This window comes from Tiliqua scincoides, chromosome 2 (genome assembly GCF_035046505.1).
Source record: "Tiliqua scincoides isolate rTilSci1 chromosome 2, rTilSci1.hap2, whole genome shotgun sequence".
Lineage (NCBI taxonomy): Eukaryota > Metazoa > Chordata > Lepidosauria > Squamata > Scincidae > Tiliqua > Tiliqua scincoides.
This window is the reverse complement of record NC_089822.1, coordinates 108,610,567-108,618,842: the sequence shown is the minus strand read 5'-3', so window position 1 is coordinate 108,618,842 and position 8,276 is coordinate 108,610,567.

Genomic DNA, 8,276 nt, shown 5'->3' with positions numbered 1-8,276 from the left:
GTACTTGAAAAATAATGGAATAATGGTAGAAAAAGGCAGGTCATGCTCCAGAATGCCTTGTAAGACAGGAATGCCTTGCAAGGACCAGTAAGGGAGGTAGCTAGTTGGCTGTGAAAGCCCCACCAATAGCTAGTTTTTGGTAATCAATTCATGTATGAAACAGTGATTGAAAACCAGCACAATTAAAAAAACTGAAACATAATATGGAAAGTGATCAATCAGCCAGAATTTCTCAGCACACTTCTGGTGCAAAACAGTGCAAAGGCAGTCTTCTGTTCTTTAAACAGAGAAAAAGAGGAAACACTGTGATAAATACATGAAGTCTGGGCTTTCATATAGAGGATATGAGGGCTTGTAGTATTAATTACAAACATTTTGCTAATATGAAGGGTACAGTTTATGGAAATGGGCTGCCAAGGGATATGCAAGTGAAAAAGGTTGGGAACCACTGCAGGAGAACCATGAATCAAATCCACCTTTAAGGTGTCTGGTGTGTTACGCCAGAAGCAATACGTACAACGTACAAACCATACCACTTAACTGGGAGTGTGCAATTCAATTCACAGCAGAGAGATGCAGCTGCATATATTTGCAACCCTTTTTACTCAGAAGTAGACCCACTGCTTTCCATGGGTGTTAAGTAAGGGTGCATTGAATTGTAGCCTGCTTCAAATGGAAAGGAAGATTCCCATCCTGGTGTTTCAAAAAAACAGACCTGCTTTGCAAGCATTTGCCAAGTACAACCAGGCTGCAGCAGAAGGAAGGAGAATAAAAGGTTAACAAATTGTTTCTAAGGAGCTGTCTGCCCTTGAGAAAGGAAACTTCAGAGTTGAAAGGCTTTGCCTTCTGATTGACCTGGAGATAAAGTGATAATTTGAGCTTGATTACTTGGCAAAAATTTCATTAGTATCTACAGTAATTTTTTAGAGACATCCTCCACACACTTGCAGTGGCTTTCTGATCACTGGCAAAGCATATCTATACCTGCTTCCTTCCATCTTCTGTGAGTGAAATGCATTTCACTGAATTTAGATACTGGAGCAGCAGTTTAAACAAATATCAGTTGGTGTATCCCCTTGGTGGGAAATAGTCATGTAGGGCTTTCTACTCAGCCTTAAGTCCCCAAAGGAGTGTTTCAAACGGTGTGGTCCATGGAGTAGTGGCAAGTCTGTGGCATAGCTACTGTATAGCTTCCAGCTTCTTTAGAAATCAGAGCAATGAAGTCTCTACCAGTCACAAGAGACTACAAGACAGTGGAAGAGATGAGGTAAGAGCTGGTGTGCTGTGTACCTGTATATGTAGCTGGTCCTTGGCATGTTGGGGGGATTGCTGCTCTACAACAGCGACTGCCCAAGGTAGTGTTTCTCAACCAGTGGTTACTTGTACCACCGATTGTACTTGAGGTGGTGTCCAGTGGTACTTGTGGGAGACCCCCTGATGTCTATTATCTGGCAGCTAGATCAGCAACAACAAGACAAGCTGCAGTAGGCGGCTTGGCAGACAGAGCTCCTGCATACACTTGAAAATCCCTCCTGTCCACCCTGAGCCTCTTAACTGGTGTTTGTTGCATTGTGTCTGGCCTCCCAATGCAGAAGTACAGGTTGAGCCTCATGTGTGGGTTCCGTTTCATTCGAACCAAGTACTCACCTGGATGGCAGAAATTGCACTATAGCAAATCATTTTAAAAAACACAGTTTCTTTGCTCCTGTGATTTAAAAACAGCCTTGCTGACCTTTGTGATGTAAGGTAATAGTCATTGTGGACATTGTAGACAGTCCATCAATCAGTTGTCTGCTTCACTCAGTCCCTCCCTTCACCAAAGTGATCACCTTTTTTCACATGCTCAAGGGGAAGGGAGGGGTTGACTGGAGAGGACTGATGGATTGTCAGCCAGCTGCCCTTTCTCTCTTGTTAAGAATGTTGTTGTTAAAGGACTTCAGTTTTTTAAACTGATTTTAAAGGGATGCATTTTTCCCCTTCTCAAGGGATCAGCACATTCCTTCTCATTTGCAGTGGCCTTTTGTGTGGAGTCAAATCCATGTATAAAAAATACGTGTATAACAAGGCTGGACCTGTAAATGGTGATCTCACATCATTGCCAGTTACTTCTAGTGGTAGTTCCAATAGGTGGACCATACAAAGTGGTATGGTGGGGAACAAGAACTGAGAAATGCGGCTCTGGGGTGTACTACTATGCCTTAGGAGCTCTGGTGCAAGACCAGGGTCTGGAAGGGGGCCTAACTATGTTGCATGTGTTTTTGTCTTTTGTAAAGATTTTTAGCTGTTCCACCTTTGATGGGGGGCTGAAAAAATGTTTTTACTAGGGTCCAAAATCAGCTCTGTGCATCCTGGAACTAGAGGGAAATGATGCTCTAAGGCAGCCCTTAGGAGCTCTTCCAGGGCCTCCTAGTCAAACAAGGATACAAAGCACCCAAATAAACATAAAATCATTTATTTTTTGTTTTCAGTCTGTGGCATCCCAGGGGGCCAAATGGCTGCTCGCAAGGATATTGTCTCCTTGAAACCCACTGAAGTGTTAATGCAAAATTTTCCATGAGCAGTTGAAAGGGAACAAAGCCAACTAGTGTTCTCCAAATTCCTTGACACCAGTTAGAAGACAGCAGTACCACCATTGAATGGCCATCCCTGCCCTAGTGTGTGTTGGTGCTGGGATCTGTCTTTTCAGGGACAGATTACGGGGGGGTCCCCCTGTATCCGCTAATTGGGTCTATAGGGCCTTCCCACATGCACCCCCTCACCACTGGAGGCACCAGTAACAAAACTGCAGTAAAAAGAGAGTGCTCCCAGCAGTAACAAAAAAAAGCGCTACTTCTGGTTTTTCTGTGAAACTGGAAGTGACATTTTTAATGCCTTATAAGGCATTGGGAAACCCACCCTTGCCTCTAGAGCAGTGATTTTCAGCCTTTTTCATCTCATGGCACACTGACAAGGTACTAAAATGGTCAAGGCACACCACCAGTTTTTTGACAATTGACAAGGCACACCATTCTGCCAGTGTGGGCTCACATCTCCCATTGGCCCTGTTAATAAATGACTTTCCCCCAAGTTCCTGTGGCACACCTGTGGACCACTCGTGGTACACCAGTGTACCACGGCACAGTGGTTGAAAATGGCTGCTCTAGAGGGTGAGGGGCATTCACCTGTGGTTTCAGTTTACTATGGGATTCCAGAAGGGGATCCCTGTGAATATTGGTGCATGTTTGTATTTGCTGAGAAATTATTAGCATAAAGATTCCTCATTGTGCTACTTAAATCATATGATAGCTGTAGTAGGTGTTAGCTTCAGCAGCTGTTATTTGCCAGAATCAGTATCATGTGGCTGAAACAGTTGCAGACTCTAGTGCCCGAGGCCCATACCCAATCAAAGCTGGAAGTAAGATTATGAAGGCCTGTGTCTTTATGGCAGACACCAATGTGGACATGATACAGTATGGCTTCTGATGTAGTTGTTGGCAACCTTCAGTCTCGAAAGACTATGGTATCGCGCTCTGAAAGGTGGTTCTGGAACAGCGTCTAGTGTGGCTGAAAAGGCCGATTCGGGAGTGACAATCCCTTCCACACTGGGAGCAAGTGCAGTCTGTCCCTGGTCTGTCTCCCTGGCTATGGGCCTGCCCTCTTTGCCTCAGTCTGTTGGCCAAGTGTCTCTTCAAACTGGGAAAGGCCATGCTGCACAGCCTGCCTCCAAGCGGGCCGCTCAGAGGCCAGAGTTTCCCACCTCTTGAGGTCCACTCCTAAGGCCTTTAGATCCCTCTTGCAGATGTCCTTGCATCGCAGCTGTGGTCTAACTGTAGGGCGCTTTCCTTGCACGAGTTCTCCATAGAGGAGATCCTTTGGGATCTGGCCATCATCCATTCTCACGACATATAGTACAGTAGTTCCAAACTGTGAGCCATGGTTCTCCGGTGAGCCATGGAAACCAGCGAAGGGATCTGCAGAATCCATGCAAAAACCTGCTGTCCTAAACAGTGTATAGGATTGTATCCCTAATTGGGAGCAGTAGGTCAAGTAAGCTGCCGGTCGAAAAAATTTGGGAACCACTGATATTGTAAGTAGTTAGATGTGTGACTGTAGCTGAAGAATATTCAGATTGATTCTACTTCAGGGTACTACGTTTTCTCCACTAAGGCCTCTTTAAGACTAAAAAGCGGTTCTCCCTAAGTGTTTGAAAAGGCTATCAGCCCCTTCATTTCTTTTGCTTCACCCATAGACGCCTTTGTCTATTTGTCTCACCAATAGACCACCTTTACAGCTTTCTGCCAGACCTCCCAACTGAGGGCTCCTGCAGTCACCTAGGTCCCCAGTTACTGCACCTATGCTTGTGGCAACTGAGCCTGGACTCCTGGAACGCTGTTGATATAACAGTATTGAATATTATGGCATCTAGGAGGCCTTCCACACTATGCATCTGGGGATCCACCGTGTGGGCTTTTTCACAATGGTGCTGCTGCAAAAGCATTACTCAGTTGCATAGCTGAGTGGGCATTGCAGGGATGCTGTAACCCCGGGAAGCACTCTTCCCGGAGTAGCAATGCTGCCCCTGCTACAGCAATCCAGTCGCTGCAGTCCTGCCTCCCCTTGCTCTAAGCAGCCTGCAATTGTGCTAAGAATGATTGTGGGGGTGGGCAGTTTCTCCTGGTCTGGACAGGGTAGGTATGCTGGCCAAGGCAGGCCAGTGCAGGGGGGGGGCAGGGTGGGAGAACAGCAAGGAAGCAGGGAGAGGGCATTTTGGATGGGGGAGGACAGAACAGGAGGGGGATCGGGGCAAGGCAAGGGTTGGGTCTGGCTATGGTGGTGCAGGCCTTATTCTAACCTCTGTCCCTGACCCAAGCAGCCTTACAAGGACTGCTTTGATAGGTGCAGATGCAAGTAGCCCCATGAGGTGATTGGGCTTGGCACAAGTAAGGAGGAAAATATCCCCTGACCTCTTGCCATCTCCTAACCTGTCCTGGATACCAGTGAGTTGCCCTGCCTGTTCCAGTGCAGGTTAAGATTGGACTGTAAATGTGCACAGACTATGTGGGGCTATATTCCTTTATAACTGAAGAAGTGGTTATATGATGGTAGGCTTATGAAGATTTGACTGTACATATACCCAGTAATATTTATCTGGTTTTCCTTTCAAACTGATTCACACATGTTCTGTTAATAGCCTTAGAAGCTAGTAGCTCTATTACAACATAGAGCTGCGGTTCTCCAACTCTCTGGGAGTTTGAAACCCGCAGTAAGTCTTTGCGGGGCCAGGGGGGAGGCAGCAGGGGCAGGGGGAAGGCAGCGACACGATCCCCAGGATCGCATCGCTCAGGGGGCTGCAGGGACTGGGATGCACTCACCAGTCCCTGCAGCAGCCATCCCTGTGTGCAGGGAGCCCTGCGCGAGTGCCTGCAGGGCTCCCCAGGTCAGGGAAAGGGAGAGGGGTGATTTTGCGGAGGCAGAGCAGATCGCTCCACTCTCCCTTTCCCTGACTTGTGGCACCCTGCAGGCACTCGCGCAGGGCTCCCCGCACACAGGGACGGCTGCTGCAGGGACTAGAGGGTGCATCCCAGTCCCTGCAGCCCTGTCAGAAGGGAAAGCAGAGCGATCGTGCTTGCTTCCGGTTTTGCGGAGCGGAGTGTGATTGCTCCGCTTTCACTTTTCCTGACCTGGGGAACCCTGCCGAGGGTTGCGCAGGGCTCCCCGCACCCCCGGGAGGCTGCAGGAGGCTTGCGCAAGTGCACCCAAGCCCCTGCAGCCCCCCTGAGCTCCTGGCTTCCCCCTGTCTCCTGGCTGCCCTTAAGGGGGCAGAGGCCAGGACCCACAGCCTGGGGCGTCGCAACGCCCCAATTTGAATACCACTGACATAGAGAGATAAGGTGCCAATATTGCAATGTAACATTGTACTCTGTGCACCCAATGAATTTGTTGGTTTGCAGTGGAAACTTCTCAGCTCACATGTAACTACTGTTCCACACTGAATCTGCAGTATTGCAATGATCAGAATATTGAGGTCTCCTGAAACAGCACATGTGCAGCTCCATGTATGCTTGACAACAACCTTTTAAGCAGACCCAGGCATAGAAGCTCTAATGTCATTAAACAGGACTTGCGCCAGATCTTTTTTTGATATTGATTATGGTCACGGTGTCATTGGGAAATGAACAGACAAAATTGGGACTCTTTCATAGGTTGTATGTTTTGTCAGTATCAGAGGTTTCATTTATTTGACTGCCTGCCTCATTCTAAACACTGAAAGAAAATGAGAAATAACTCGCTGTTTTTCAGAAAAATTACATGGTAAAACTAGATGCTTCCGTGTCAAGTTTAATGTTTCCTTTTTGAAAAAACAAAATCCCTGCATATAAAAAAACTAGCATGTTAAGAGGGATAACTAGGCTAGTGCCCCAATCCTGCTACCAGCAGAACCTAGAATTGAATACTGCCGGACCCCCAGCAAAGAGGCAGGAGCCTCCCCCTATGTATGGGGGAGGGGAGAATCACTGGCCACCCAACCAATCAGGTAAGCCAGTGGAGGAGGTGCCTTGTTTTGCACCGCTTCACTAGCTGGGGTGGGGGGGGGAGGATAGGGTTGGACTGTGGAACACACTACCCTTGCAATTTGCCAGCAGATGTACCCAAATATACTCTTGTGATCAGCCATTTCAGATGTTTCAAGCCTTTAAAAATGGGCACATTAATTAGCAGTGTATTTGGAATTCTTGGTACATCAGTTGCCAAGTATGAAACCCAAAATCTTAACTAGGTGTAAAAGAATTCTGTCTTAAGACATTAGGATTTTATTTTTTACTAGTTTGTGCCATTTTCAACCTTGGCTTCAAATATTCCCTTCCTGCCCAGAGGTGCCTACATCTTGTGATTTCTTTCAAAGGACTGTTGAGGATTAGGAGTATAAGAAGCTGAGGGCACAATCCTAACCAGGTCTACTCAGAAGTAAGTCCTATTGTGTTCAATGGGATTTGAACATAAATTCTAGGAAAGTGAGGTTAGGATTGCAGCCCGAGTCAGATTGTTGGTTCATCTCAGTTTTGTCTTCACTGACTGGCAGGGGCCCTCTTAGGTCTACCACTAAGCTACAAACCTTCCCTATGTTCCAAACATGACTTATGCTGGCCAGATTGCAGGCTTGGGTTTGTTAAGACTCCTGCAGCAATGAAGAACCAGGGAGAGAAAAATGCTATTTTCAGTAGAAACTCAAAATTGGGGAGGGGGTGTGACTTGGAACTAGGCCAGGGGCAAAAACACCTACAGTAGTCTGACCCTGTTTCTTAGAAAAAGAAAAGAAAAAAAAAAGGCACCAGGCCACACTAAATTGCTTGTGTCATTTCACCCTAAATCACCCAGTGTCAGATTTTGCCCTCTCCAGAACATCGTCACCCTGCAGGTTTTCATTGTTCCCTTTGGAATTAACCAAAGTCATTTATTTCTATGTGAGAAATGAAAGATGTACACTTGAGGATACTGCTGAAGTGGTGGCAAACCTAGTCTAGTTATCTTTCTGTTTAGTGCTATCCTGGATACTGCAGACCCCACAAAGTTGTGTGTAACTGGGACTGTGGCATGGGGAAAGAGCTTGTCTTTCTTAACCACAGTTGCAATCCTGATTTCTCCCCACAGCCACCTTTCCAAACCGAAAAAGGGAAACTGTAAGATGTATGGCACAGGTGGATACCCGACTCCTGCTCTGCTGCAGTCATGGTGACCTCCTTCAAATGTATCAAGGTTTAAGCTTCAACTTTTCCTTCTTTTCAGCATTATCTCAGCCATCAAGAATGACAGGAAGTTGTACATAGAAAAGTCCTTTGCACTCAGTGTAGATTGGAATGGGTCAGCATCTTGTAACTGCTGCTGTGCTGCATCTCCACGGCAAGGGGATTATGTTCTGCTCAGGCCTAGCCCAAGACCAGGGGTGGTGTGACCTAAAATACTGCACAATGGCAACTCAGGTCTGCTTCCCATCCTACACAAAACAAAACACAAACCTATGCTGCACTCCTCGTGCACTGCCTGAAACTTGGAAATGCAGTTGTTGGTTTCATGTGACTTGGGTTTCTGCAGTATGTGAGGAGTGTGGTAAGGATGGGAACGATCAGCTTCGTGTTAAGAGCGACTGCAAAGCAGAATGTTTTTTGCTCACTCCTGTGAAGCAGTTCCTTCTTCAGTGAGGGAAGGAGGCATTGGTGGCAGAAGACTCAGGTGAAAGACAGTCCAAATCCCTTGTCGTCGTCCCCCCCAGACTCTTCACAATCTGCTGCCAGCCCTGC